The sequence below is a fragment of the Apium graveolens genome, unplaced genomic scaffold (assembly GCF_009905375.1).
Source record: "Apium graveolens cultivar Ventura unplaced genomic scaffold, ASM990537v1 ctg3811, whole genome shotgun sequence".
Lineage (NCBI taxonomy): Eukaryota > Viridiplantae > Streptophyta > Magnoliopsida > Apiales > Apiaceae > Apium > Apium graveolens.
Window position 1 is genome coordinate 139,823 of NW_027418280.1, and position 14,532 is coordinate 154,354.

Here is a 14,532-nt window from a genome sequence, read left to right on the forward strand (position 1 = left end):
CTGAGCTGAGTCACTAGATATAGCGCATTGCTCCGTCACATGCGGACCGGCACACAGCTCACAAACACTATTTATCTGTTTAACACCATAGTTAGCCAGAGAATCGATCTTCATAGACAACGCCTTTAATTTAGCATTGATAGCCGTAGCTGTATCCACTTCAAGAACTCCTGCTACCTTGCCCTGTGGATATCTCTGGGTTGGATACTGATATTCATTAGCAGCCATCAGTTCAATTAGATCATAAGCTTCCTCATAGCTCTTTGCCCATAATGCTCCGCCTGATGCTGCATCGAGCATGGGTCTGGACTGTGCTCCCAACCCATTGTAAAAACAAGTGATGATCATCCAATCAGGAATTCCATGATGAGGACACTTCCTAAGCATCTTCTTGTAGCGCTCCCAAGCTTCACTTAGCGATTCTCCCATTTGCTGTGCAAATTGAGTAATAGCATTCCCGAGTGCAGCTGTCTTCGCCATAGGGAAGAATTTAGTAAGAAACTTCTGAGCAAGATCTTCCCAAGTAGTAATCGAACCAGCTGGTAGAGAGTGTAACCAGCTCTTAGCCTTGTCCTTCAGAGAGAATGGGAACAGTCTCAGCTTCACAGCATCTTCAGAAACACCGTTGAACTTGAAGGTGTCGCATATTTCAATGAAATCCCTAATGTGTGTATTCGGATCTTCTGTTGGAGAACCCCCAAACTGGACTGAAGTCTGTACCCATTGAATTATGCCGGGCTTGATCTCAAAGGTATTAGATGTGATAGCTGGCCGGACAATACTAGATTGAATGTCATTGATCTTGGGTTGAGAAAAATCCATCAAGGCTTTCGTTCGTGCTGCTGGATCTCCCATTGTAATGAGTACCTGAAACACAAACAAATAAACCGTGAAAGTAAAAGAATCCGAGTCAGTGAACTTTAACGACCACTGATGACAAGCACATAAACTAAAAATTAACACCGAGTCCCCGACAGCGGCGCCAAAAACTTGTTAGGGCGAAAACACGCGCTAATATTCACGCAAGTATACGCGTTCGCAAGTAGTATAAGATATAAATCAGATTCGTTCCCACAGAGACTGGTTTAGGTTAAGTTCAATTTATGCACCTATGCAACAATGTATGGTTATCGCTCAATGCTAAGATAAATAACAAATTGGGTTTTTATTAAACTAAGAGATTATACTAAATAATATTAACTAAGAGAATTGAAGTTGAATTACTATATATGACAAACATGGGATTCTAACTTCATTATATACTTCATTCAATAGCCTTCTCGTTCTTAACCTTAGCATGTGATGGTGAGGACACTAATCAGATAACACGAAACTGATAAACGCCAACTTTCGTTGCACGAGTACCATTCTACCAGACATCCACAAAAGAGATAGAAGCTGAATAGGCACCAATTATATTGAGACCCTATATGTCTATAGAATTTGACAACATAACGGTTTAAGAACAAGTTATCTATCTTGATTACATAGGGCAAGTAAAACGGTTAGAGTTACCTACGAATCATGCATACACGTACATGAACCTATGCTAGCATGGCAAGTTCTAAACCTCTATATTCACTGTCGCTTCAATAGAGATTAACACGCTATCTTATATGTTAGCTACTCACATAAGACGAATAAGCACAACCATACTAGGATATCAATCAATCACCACACACCAAGATATCGAAACAATTAACTATTGAAATCCATAAGTAAATCCGCTAGAATCCCATGACAACGATTAGCCCATAATCGAACTCATCGTCACCATGGGTTCCAATGAAAGCATGGTATAAACAAGGTCTTAATAAACGAAATAATAATCAAAGTACGAATAAACGAGATCTAGGTTCAACAAGAACGAAAACGAGCATCCAAAGTTACAACCAATTCAAAGAATCACAAGTTGAAAACAAGATCTTCTTTTTCGGAGTTGTTCTGTGCTTCTAGGTCTTCTCCTTGGTATCCCAATCTTCCCGGATGATGAAAACCCTTTTTTTTAAGTATATATACGCCCCTAGTGGACCTGGACCCTTAAAATCGTCAAATTCTACTCAAAAAAGGCTTTTTCAGCGAAATCAGCGACCAGCCGCGCCCTGAGCGCGCGCTCAGCTCTCCTGAGCGCGCGCTCAGCTCTCCTGAGCGGGCGCTCAGCTCTGCTGAGCGGGCGCTCAGCTACTTACTGGGAAAAATATTCTGATGAATCTTGTTTTGGCCATAACTTGAGTTTTACTCGTCAGAATTAGGCGATTCAACTGCCCACGCGAAGCTATTGAGATTTTCTACAACTTAACAATGGCCTTGGCTTCCAATTCTGATCACTTTTAATCATATTTCCTTTAAAAGCTCTTTTCTTCATTTAACTGATACCTGAAATGCATTAACACAAAAACACATCAAAATACCAACAACTTGAGTCCAAAACACCAATTTAAGTTGTAATAAAGCAGTCCAAGTGGATATAAAATCCACTTATCACTTTCCATCATATATTTGTACAATTAACATGTTAACATCATATACATCCAATTTGACATCCTTTTACCACCACTTAGTTCTATTTTCATAAAAGTCAATTTTGTTCTACATTTTGGTTCTAATCAACTATGCAAGTCACTTTTCACCATATTAGAGTCACTTTGCACTCTATAAGAGTCACTTTCCACCATATATTTATACAATTTACATGTTAACATCATATACATCTAATTTGACATCCTTTTACCACCACTTAGTTCCACTTTCATACAAGTCAATTTTGTTCCATATTTTGTTTCTAATTAACCATGTAAGTCACATTTCACCATATTAGAGTCACTTTGCACCCTATAATAGTCACTTTCCACCATATATTTGTACAATTAACATATTAACATCATATACATTCAAATTGACATCGTTTTACCACCTATTAGTTCCACTTTCATACAAGTCAATTTTGTTCCACATTCTTGCTCTAATCAACCATGTAAGTCACTTTTCACCATATTAGAGTCACTTTGCACTCTATAAGAGTCACTTTCCACCATATATTTGTACAATTAACATGTTAACATCATATACATCCAATTTGACATCCTTTTACCACCTCTTAGTTCCACTTTCACACAAGTCAATTTTGTTCCATATTTTGTTTTTAATTAACCATGTAAGTCACTTTTCACCATATTAGAGTCACTTTGCACCCTATAATAGTCACTTTCCACCATATATTTGTAAAATTAACATGTTACCTTTATATAAATTCAATTTGACATCATTTTACCACCTTTTAGTTCCACTTTCATACAAGTCAATTTTGTTCCACATTTTGGCCTTAATCAACCATGTAAGTCACTTTTCACCATATTAGAGTCATTTTGCACCCTATAGAAGTCACTTGCCACCATATATTTGTACAATTAACATGTTAACATCATATACATCCAATTTGACATCCTTTTACCAGCTCTTAGTTCCATTTTCATACAAGTCAATTTTGTTCTACATTTTGGTTCAAATCAACCATGTAAGTTACTTTTCACCATATTAGAGACACTCTGCACCCTATAATAGTTACTTTCCACCATATATTTGTACAATTAACATGTTAACATCATATACATCCAATTTGACATCCTTTTACCACCTCTTAGTTCCACTTTCACACAACTCAATTGTGTTACATATTTTGTTTATAATTAACCATGTAAGTCAGTTTTCACAATATTAGAGTCACTTTGCACCCTATAATAGTCACTTTCCACCATATATTTGTACAATTAACATATTAACATCATATACATTCAATTTCACATCGTTTTACCACCTATTAGTTCCACTTTCATACAAGTCAATTTTGTTCCACATTTTGGCTCTAATCAACCATGTAAGTCACTTTTCACCATATCAGAGTCACTTTGCACCCTATAGAAGTCACTTTCCACCATATATAAGTATAATTAACATGTTAACATCATATACATCCAATTTGACATCCTTTTACCACATCTTGATTCCACTTTATACAAGTCAGTTTTCTTCTACATTTTGGTTCTAATCAACCATGTAAGTCACTTTTCACCATATTATAGTCACTTTGCACCCTATAATAGTCACTCTCCACCATATATTTGTACAATTAACATGTTAAAATCATATACATTCGACTTGACATCGTTTTACCACCTCTTAGTTCCACTTTCATACAAGTCAATTTTGTTTCACATTTTGGTTCTAATCAACCATGTAAGTCACTTTTCACCATATTAGAGTCACTTTGCACCCTGTACGAGTCACTTTCCACCATATATTGTTAGAATTATTATGTTAACATAATATATGTCCAATTTGACATCCTTTTATTACCTATTAATCCCATTTTCGTACAAGTTAATTTTGTTCCACATTTTGGCTCTAATCAACCATGTAAGTCACATTTTACCATATTAGAGTCACTTTCCACCATATTAGAGTCACTTTGCACCCCATAATAGTCACTTTCCACCATATATTTGTACAATTAACATGTTGACATCATATACATCCAATTTGACGTCCTTTTACCAGCTCTTAGTTCCATTTTCATACAAGTCAATTTTGTTCTACATTTTCGTTCAAATCAACCATGTAAGTTACTTTTCACCATATTAGAGTCACTTTGCACTCTATAAGAGTCACTTTCCACCATATATTTGTACAATTAACATGTTAACATCATATACATCCAATTTGACATCCTCTTACCACCTCTTAGTTCCATTTTCATAAAAGTCAATTTTGTTCTACATTTTGGTTCTAATCAATCATGCAAGTGACTTTTTACCATATTAGAAATAATTTGCACTCTATAAGAGTCACTTTCCACCATATATTTGTACAATTTACATGTTAACATCATATACATCCAATTTGACATCCTTTTACCACCACTTAGTTCCACTTTCACACAAGTCAATTTTGTTCCATATTTTGTTTCTAATTAAACATGTAAGTCACTTTTCACCATATTAGAGTCACTTTGCACCCTATAATAGTTACTTTCCACCATATATTTGTACAATTAACATATTAACATCATATACATTCAATTTGACATCGTTTTACCACTTATTAGTTCCACTTTCATACAAGTCAATTTTGTTCCACATTTTGGCTCTAATTAACCAAGTCACTTTTCACCATATTAGAGTCACTTTGCACTCTATAAGAGTCACTTTCCACCATATATTTGTACAATTAACATGTTAACATCATATACATCCAATTTGACATCCTTTTACCACCTCTTAGTTCCACTTTCACACAAGTCAATTTTGTTCCATATGTTTATAATTAACCATGTAAGTCACTTTTCACCATATTAGAGTCACTTTGCACCCTATAATAGTCACTTTCCACCATATATTTGTAAAATTAAAATGTTAATATCATGTACATTCAATTTGACATCGTTTTACCACCTCTTAGTTCCACTTTTCATACAAGTCAATTTTATTCCACATTTTGGCCTTAATCAACCATGTAAGTCACTTTTCACCATATTATAGTCACTTTGCACCCTATAGAAGTCACTTTCCACCATATATTTGTACAATTAACATGTTAACATCATATACATCCAATTTGACATCCTTTTACCAGCTCTTAGTTCCATTTTCATACAAGTCAATTTTGTTCTACATTTTGGTTCAAATCAACCATGTAAGTTACTTTTCACCATATTAAAGTCACCTTGCACTCTATAAGATTCACTTTCCACCATATATTTGTACAATTAACATGTTAACATCATATACATCTAATTTGACATCCTTTTACCACCTCTTAGTTCCATTTTCATAAAGGTCAATTTTGTTCTATGTTTTGGTTCGAATCAACCATGCAAGTCACTTTTCACCATATTAGAGTCACTTTGCACTCTGTAAGAGTCACTTTCCACCATATATTTGTACAATTTACATGTTAACATCATATACATCCAATTTGACATCCTTTTACCACCTCTTAGTTCCACTTTCACACAAGTCAATTTTGTTCCATATTTTGTTTCTAATTAACCATGTAAGTCACTTTTCACCATATTAGAGTCACTTTGCACCCTATAATAGTCACTTTCCACCATATATTTCTACAATTAACATAATAACATCATATACATTCAATTTAACATCGTTTTACCACCTCTTAGTTCCACTTTCATACAAGTCAATTTTGTTCCACATTTTGACTCTAATCAACCATGTAAGTCACTTTTCACCATATTAGAGTCACTTTGCACCCTATATAAGTCACTTTCCACCATATATTAGTATAATTAACATGTTAATATCATATACATCCAATTTGACATCCTTTTACCACCTCTTAGTTCCACTTTCACACAAGTCAATTTTGTTCCATATTTTGTTTCTAATTAAACATGTAAGTCACTTTTCACCATATTAGAGTCACTTTGCACCCTATAATCGTCACTTTCCACCATATATTTGTACAATTAACATAATAACATCATATACATTCAATTTAACATCGTTTTACCACCTCTTAGTTCCACTTTCATACAAGTCAATTTTGTTTCACATTTTGGTTCTAATCAACCATGTAAATCACTTTTCACCATATTAGAGTCACTTTGCGCTCTATAAGAGTCATTTTCCACCATATATTTGTACAATTTACATGTTAACATCATATACATCCAATTTGACATCCTTTTACCACCTCTTAGTTCCACTTTCACACAAGTCAATTTTGTTCCATATTTTGTTTTTAATTAACCATGTAAGTCACTTTTCACCATATTAGAGTCACTTTGCACCCTATAATAGTCACTTTCCACCATATATTTGTAAAATTAACATGTTAACATCATATAAATTCAATTTGACATCGTTTTACCACCTCTTAGTTCCACTTTCATACAAGTCAATTTTGTTTCACATTTTGGTTCTAATCAACCATGTAAGTCACTTTTCACCATATTAGAGTCACTTTGCACCCTGTAAGAGTCACTTTCCACCATATATTGTTATAATTAATATGTTAACATAATATATATGCAATTCTACATCCTTTTATTACCTATTAATCCCACTTTCATACAAGTTAATTTTGTTCTACATTTTGGCTCTAATCAACCATGTAAGTCACTTTTCACCATATTAGAGTCACTTTCCACCATATTAGAGTCACTTTGCACCCTATAATAGTCACTTTCACCATATATTTGTACAACTAACATGTTAACATCGTATACATCCAATTTGACATCCTTTTACCAGCTCTTAGTTCCATTTTCATACAAGTCAATTTTGTTCTACATTTTGGTTCAAATCAACCATGTAAGTAACTTTTCACCATATTAGAGTCACTTTGCACTCTATAAGAGTCACTTTCCATCATATATTTGTACAATTAACATGTTAACATCATATACATCCAATTTGACATCCTTTTACCACCTCTTAGTTCCATTTTCATAAAAGTCAATTTTATTCTACATTTTGGTTCTAATCAACTATGCAAGTCACTTTTCACCATATTAGAGTCACTTTGCACTCTATAAGAGTCACTTTCCACCATATATTTGTACAATTTACATGTTAACATCATATACATCCAATTTGACATCCTTTTACCACCACTTAGTTCCACTTTCATACAAGTCAATTTTGTTCCATATTTTGTTTCTAATTAACCATGTAAGTCACTTTTCACCATATTAGAGTCACTTTGCACCCTATAATAGTCACTTTCCACCATATATTTGTACAATTAACATATTAACATCATATACATTCAATTTGACATCGTTTTACCACCTATTAGTTCCCCTTTCATACAAGTCAATTTTGTTCCACATTCTTGCTCTAATCAACCATGTAAGTCACTTTTCACCATATTAGAGTCACTTTGCACTCTATAAGAGTCACTTTCCACCATATATTTGTATAATTAACATGTTAACATCATATACATCCAATTTGACATCCTTTTACCACCTCTTAGTTCCACTTTCACACAAGTCAATTTTGTTCAATATTTTGTTTTTAATTAACCATGTAAGTCACTTTTCACCATATTAGAGTCACTTTGCACCATATAATAGTCACTTTCCACCATATATTTGTAAAATTAACATGTTAACATCATATAAATTCAATTTGACATCGTTTTACCACCTCTTAGTTCCACTTTCATACAAGTCAATTTTGTTTCACATTTTGGTTCTAATCAACCATGTAAGTCACTTTTCACCATATTAGAGTCACTTTGCACCCTGTAAGAGTCACTTTCCACCATATATTGTTAGAATTAATATGTTAACATAATATATATGCAATTCTACATCCTTTTATTACCTATTAATCCCACTTTCATACAAGTTAATTTTGTTCTACATTTTGGCTCTAATCAACCATGTAAGTCACTTTTCACCATATTAGAGTCACTTTCCACCATATTAGAGTCACTTTGCACCCTATAATAGTCACTTTCACCATATATTTGTACAACTAACATGTTAACATCGTATACATCCAATTTGACATCCTTTTACCAGCTCTTAGTTCCATTTTCATACAAGTCAATTTTGTTCTACATTTTGGTTCAAATCAACCATGTAAGTAACTTTTCACCATATTAGAGTCACTTTGCACTCTATAAGAGTCACTTTCCATCATATATTTGTACAATTAACATGTTAACATCATATACATCCAATTTGACATCCTTTTACCACCTCTTAGTTCCATTTTCATAAAAGTCAATTTTATTCTACATTTTGGTTCTAATCAACTATGCAAGTCACTTTTCACCATATTAGAGTCACTTTGCACTCTATAAGAGTCACTTTCCACCATATATTTGTACAATTTACATGTTAACATCATATACATCCAATTTGACATCCTTTTACCACCACTTAGTTCCACTTTCATACAAGTCAATTTTGTTCCATATTTTGTTTCTAATTAACCATGTAAGTCACTTTTCACCATATTAGAGTCACTTTGCACCCTATAATAGTCACTTTCCACCATATATTTGTACAATTAACATATTAACATCATATATGTTATTCCTAGTGGACTAACAATGAGATTTACAGAAGGGGGGTTGAATGTAAATCTCAAAACTTTTTCAAGTTTTGAGCAGTTTATGAAAGTTGTGTGTTCAAGAAGAACAAGTGTGTGAATTGCTTTAAGCTAATACAGACAGATATATATTCAAGCACAAATGTAAAGAACACAACAGACCTTAAAAACTTTTCTGGTGGATTTGTTGTTCCACCAGAGATGGTATTTTAGAAAATCTGTGATTAAACAATGTTGATCACAGCTGCATCCTAGTACAAACTAGATGAATTTTCTCTCAATATTTTTCTAAACAGCTCTGGAAAATCTCTCATCTAATTACTAGCTTCTACTTGGTTTTTATATTACCAAGTGTACAAGTGAAGAACAATATAAAATACAGTAATAAAATAAGATCTTCACTTGCTTCTTTTCCTGTTCACTCCAGTACTTTGTTGACTATTGCATCTTTGTACTAGAGAAGAACGGCTGCTTTTTCTGTTGTTCCTGAAATTCGGCTACCACATCTCAGTTGTCTCTATCAACCCATGTGCCTCTGTTTGTAGGTACAACTACCCCTTATCAACGGCTAATCATCAGAACATCCGTTGAAGCTTTCATCCGTTGATGCACTCATCCGTTGAAGGATGTTATCCGTTGAAGCTTTCATCCGTTGATGCACTCATCCGTTGAAGGATGTTATCCGTTGATGACTTTATCCGTTGAAGCTTTAGAGACATCCGTTGAAGCTTAGCTTCTCATCCGTTGAAGGTCTTTAAGTCATCCGTTGATACCACTTCACTTATACAAAATTACAAGGCATGAAGTATTTACAATTGGCCTTCCTATCTGCATATCATCTAGTAGTCAACATGACTCATAGTTTCTCTCAACTTCCAAGAATTACATTTTAAATACAGAGACTGAAATATGCTACAACACTAGACTTATTTCTAAGTAAAGCTACACCATCAACGGATAGCCAAAGTGGTCTTATCCGTTGAGGCTACAGACACTAAATTTCTACTTAAGGATTTTGTTAAACATATCATCAAACTAATGCACATACATTCCTAACAATCTCCCCCTATTTATGTCTATAAGAATTGTAGGCATAAATTCAGGGTTAACTTGATGATAACAAAACACTTAACAGATATATGAATTGAAACTAAGTAGAAATTTAAAAATGCTGCAAAAGTGTATGTACTAGGAGATAATTGAAGATTTACAGTGTTTCCAAGGACACTCCTTTAGTCTGAGCAAATCATCTTTTTCTTCTTTGTTCCCTGGTTTTCTTTCCTAGCCTTTTGTCATTTTCCTCAATTTGGAGTTGGAGTTGTCTGAAGAATTCAGCTTCATCTTCAACACTGACATCCAACTTAGATTGCATTTCTTTGAGAGTTTCATTGCTGGCAATCTTGAGTTGGTCTTCAAGTCTGAAAAATCTTCTGACTCCTTTATCATCTCTAAATTCCATCAACTAATGAGGTGATTTGAGAATTTTCATTTCCCTTTCTTGAATGAGTAAAGTCCTGGGTAAAGCATTGGGCTCCCTCCAAGTTTTCCTTATATTGGCTATCTTGTTGAGAATTTCAGTCTTGGCAGTTCTGGTAAAGCCAGAATCCTTTTGTATAGCTGAATAGACTCTAATCAAGGTAGAGTAGCCTTCATCCAGAATCCTGTGGAGAGGCCATGTTCTTTCCCCAGCTCCTTTATATCTGAACACTAATCTCTCTGGTAACTGTCTGTAGGCAGCTATTCCCCTTACATCCTCCAGCTCATCCAGATAGAGTTCAATGTCTGAAATTTCTTTTATGTCACAGATGTGAACATAATCATCTTTAGAAATGGGTGACTTAGGCTTAGGTTTTTGTTTTTGAGTGAATTTCTTAGAGGTTAAGGGAGGTGTAGATTTTGGTTTTCTTTTCTGTTTCTTTGGTAGTGGAAGAGTGGTTAGAAAGGTAGGCAATTTGATAGTGCCCCAATCAATAGGTTCCTCTTTTGGAATGATTGGTTCACCATGGATGTTTATTGTGGGATCAGAAACAAGGGGTTCAGGTATGGAAGGTAGTGGTTTAGATATAGATTTGGTTATTTCAGTGTTATCTCCACTCCTTTTATGTGCCTTGGCCTTTCTTCTGTTTCCCTTCTGCCATTCCTCTCTTTCTTCCACACTCTCACCAAATATACTCCCTAAAACCTCATCTAGGTTTGTAGTCTTGTCTTCACCCCTGACTTCAATCCCTTTTTCTTTTTCAACTAGACTTGACTTTAGCTGTTGTTCAAGCTTTGCTTGTGCTCTTTTGTCAGCCTTTAATTGCTTATCTTCTTCCTTCTTGGCTATTGAGAATTTGGGATGTCCTTGCATCACACATATGCTCTTTCCCTCTCTAATGATAATAGCTCTATTTCTCCTTACAGCCTCATCCATGGTCTTTTTGAGATAAGCAATACTTCTGCCTAAAATCTTGTTCTCATCAGCTTTTGGAGGAGGAAAGTCCACTTCTTTTAAAGGATTCTTTGTTGAGTCCTTATTGGATCTTTCATTGGGCTTGAGAATTATAGCTTGTAGTTCTTTGGAAGAAGCTTCTCCATCCTTATGACTCCCTACTGGCATGAGCTCCATGTTGATTGGTTCAATTTTTGTGCTGTATTTCACAGATGTTGATTTGTCTTGTGTAGAACCAAACAACAGTTGCAACCTTTCATCAATTCTCCTCCTTTGCTCTTTCACTTGAATTTCAGCTGCTGCTAGCTGAATCAAATCAATTCCATCAGGCTTGCCCTTGATTTGAATGATTGGAGAAGTAGTGATGGCAGGAACTAGCACTTTAGATATGTTGACTTTTGTAGATGGCTCTCCTTCCCCTTCCCTTTTACTCTCCCCCTTTTTGTTATCATCAAGGAGAGGGGTCAAGCCTTGTGCTTTTGCCAGCTGCATTAGGAGACTGGTTTGAGATTGTTGATTGTGAAGAATGGTGGCCACAGAATTTTCAATAACTTGAACTCTGTCTTCTAACTTGGCCAACCGTTTTTCAGTAACAGATTCTTGCTTCAATCTCAAAACCAAGTCCTGCAATGTACCATAGGGCATGACTGAATCCAATTTTTCTGAAGTATAGGTTTTCAAGTCAGCAATATCCTTCCTGAGATCATCCATACTCAGATTCTGCTTCACTTGCTGCAGCTTCATGAGATGCAGTGAGTCCAGGTGAGCTTGAAGGATAGCCTTGATACTTGCATGTGAAGTATTCTGAATGGCCTGTTGAATAGTGTTGATTTGTTTGACTAAAGAGACATTGAATTCCCCTGATCTGTACTCCTTAGTCAAGGCCCATTCAGGTAGATTTGGAATTGAACTAGGGCCTTCATCTCCCCCTAAGTTCATGCTTCCATAAAAAGAAATAGAGTCATCATCATCAGAATTTGCTCCAAATTCCTCAGATGGCTCACCAGCTGTAGAAGGCATTTTGTTAATGGCAGCTTTATCCCTTTGAAGAGATTCTGTTGTGTGCACTAGATGTAGTGACCTTTCTGCTTTCTCATTGCCCTGAGCAGCCAACAGTTGATAGACTGTCACAGGATGAGTAAAAGTGTCAGCATCCAAGGAAATGTTATCAATTACAGCTTTGTAATGTTGCTGAAATTGTCTTTCCTTTTCAGCATCATCCACAATCATTGACTCATTAGCAATGGCTGGTTCCACCCTTGTATCTACTGTACCTGCTTTTCTCTCTTTTTCTCTATGTTCTTGCATCAGGGGCTCCCCCTGGCTCACACAACTCACTCCCTCACCTTCACCTACTAAGGTGGTACTCCACTCACTTACTTTTGCCATGCTGGAAGAAATAGCATGCATTTTTGAGCTCTCAATCTCTCCTTTTGCCTGGGAGCAACCCAGCCTCTCACTCAAATTGTCACTCCCTTCCCTCAATCCTAAGAGTGATTGCACAGTATTCATGTCTTCTACACTTGGGATTAATTCAGTTATTTGTGTAGAGACTGTCAACGGATGTGGAATATCCGTTGAAGGTGAAACTGATGTTATCAACGGATAACTGCTGTTAAGCTTATCCGTTGAAGAACAACCACTTGTCAACGGATGAGTGATATCCGTTGAAGAAGGAAAAGAAGTTGAAATTGAAAGTGATATAACTGTTGAATCTGTGTAGATTGATTTGAGATGTGGTGACACAGATCCTTCAATTATATCTGAAAGAATTTGCGGGTGATCCAACAAATCATCCAAGAGATGATGATCACCTGTATTTGAGTGGGGCTTCTCCCTGAGTTGTAAAGAGGGAGAATCAGGAATTGATGGGAATAACATATCCACATCCAGAGATGGTGATGAAGTGTTTGGTGATTGATGTGTGTTTATTGTGAGAGAATGGGGCTGTGACTCCACATTTATTGGAGTCACATCAAACTGAGTTTGAGAAGGCATAGATACAGATGGATGTATCTGTGCAGTGTGTGCACCCTGTGTAGAAGATTGGGTTCTAGCCTTCTTTCTTCTAATAAAGGCTTTTGTTGGTGAGTGTTTGGCTTTAGTGTCCCTCCCTCGTTTGTTCTGTGTTCCTGGTTTGGAACTATTTTCAATAGTAACATCCTTTTGGGAGGATGCTACTAGGGATGTTCTAGATACCTTTTCAACCACCACAGCTTTTTGAGAAACTGTGGCTTGGCTAGCTTGGGAAGCACTCAACTTTCCTTCCTTATCCTGGGGGTTTCTTTGATGTTCACCCCTCCCCTCACCACTCACACCCTGTTCACTCACCTCAGGGTTAATAGTTGGTGTTACAACTGTTGTCTTTTGAGAAACAACAGAGGTGGATTTCTTTGTCTTTGATTTTGAAAGTTTAGTTTTGGTGACCTTGGTAGAAATCTGTTGGGGCATCACAGATTTCATGGCCACACTAGAAGATAAAGAAATAAAGGGGTTGGAAGAAGTAGGAGTTGTAGAAGCAATTACCTCACCTACCTGAGGTGCATTCATGATTGGTAAATATACCAATGACACACTGCTGTTAAGATCCATTCTCATCAAGTCTGCAAGAACTCTTTTCTCTTGTGCCCAGCACTTGAGTTTATTATTCTCATTGATTATGACTCAACCTTCAGCAACATGGTTAGCCAATAACATAAAGAATCTAGCATAATAGATGTTATTAGGTCTATTAGCTTTGTTACCTAATCTAGTACCTAATTCTAGCATCACATAGTTGCTAAAGTTAAAATACCTATCAGAAACAAGCATATAGAGCATATTAACCAGAGATGAAGTTATGGCATCAAAATTACTAATTTTCCCAGAGAAAACCTTTATAAAGGCATCCCCAAGGAAACTCCATTCTTTCCTAAGGCCTTTTCTTCTAATACTCCCTAAATTAGCAGAGTTAAGAGAATAACCTATGGAATCTAACATGCTGGATACATCACTATCAGTGTGTGGTGTCATGGCATT

The 14,532-nt window shown here is 35.7% G+C and overlaps 1 non-coding gene across 1 annotated transcript; it reads left to right on the top strand.

The window, feature by feature from the left end:
* The first annotated feature begins 358 nt into the window (after positions 1 to 358).
* LOC141701417 (small nucleolar RNA R71) lies at positions 359 to 465 on the top strand. The gene has a single exon (XR_012566780.1). It is a non-coding gene; the product is annotated as a small nucleolar RNA R71 (small nucleolar RNA).
* The last annotated feature ends 14,067 nt before the right edge of the window (positions 466 to 14,532 follow it).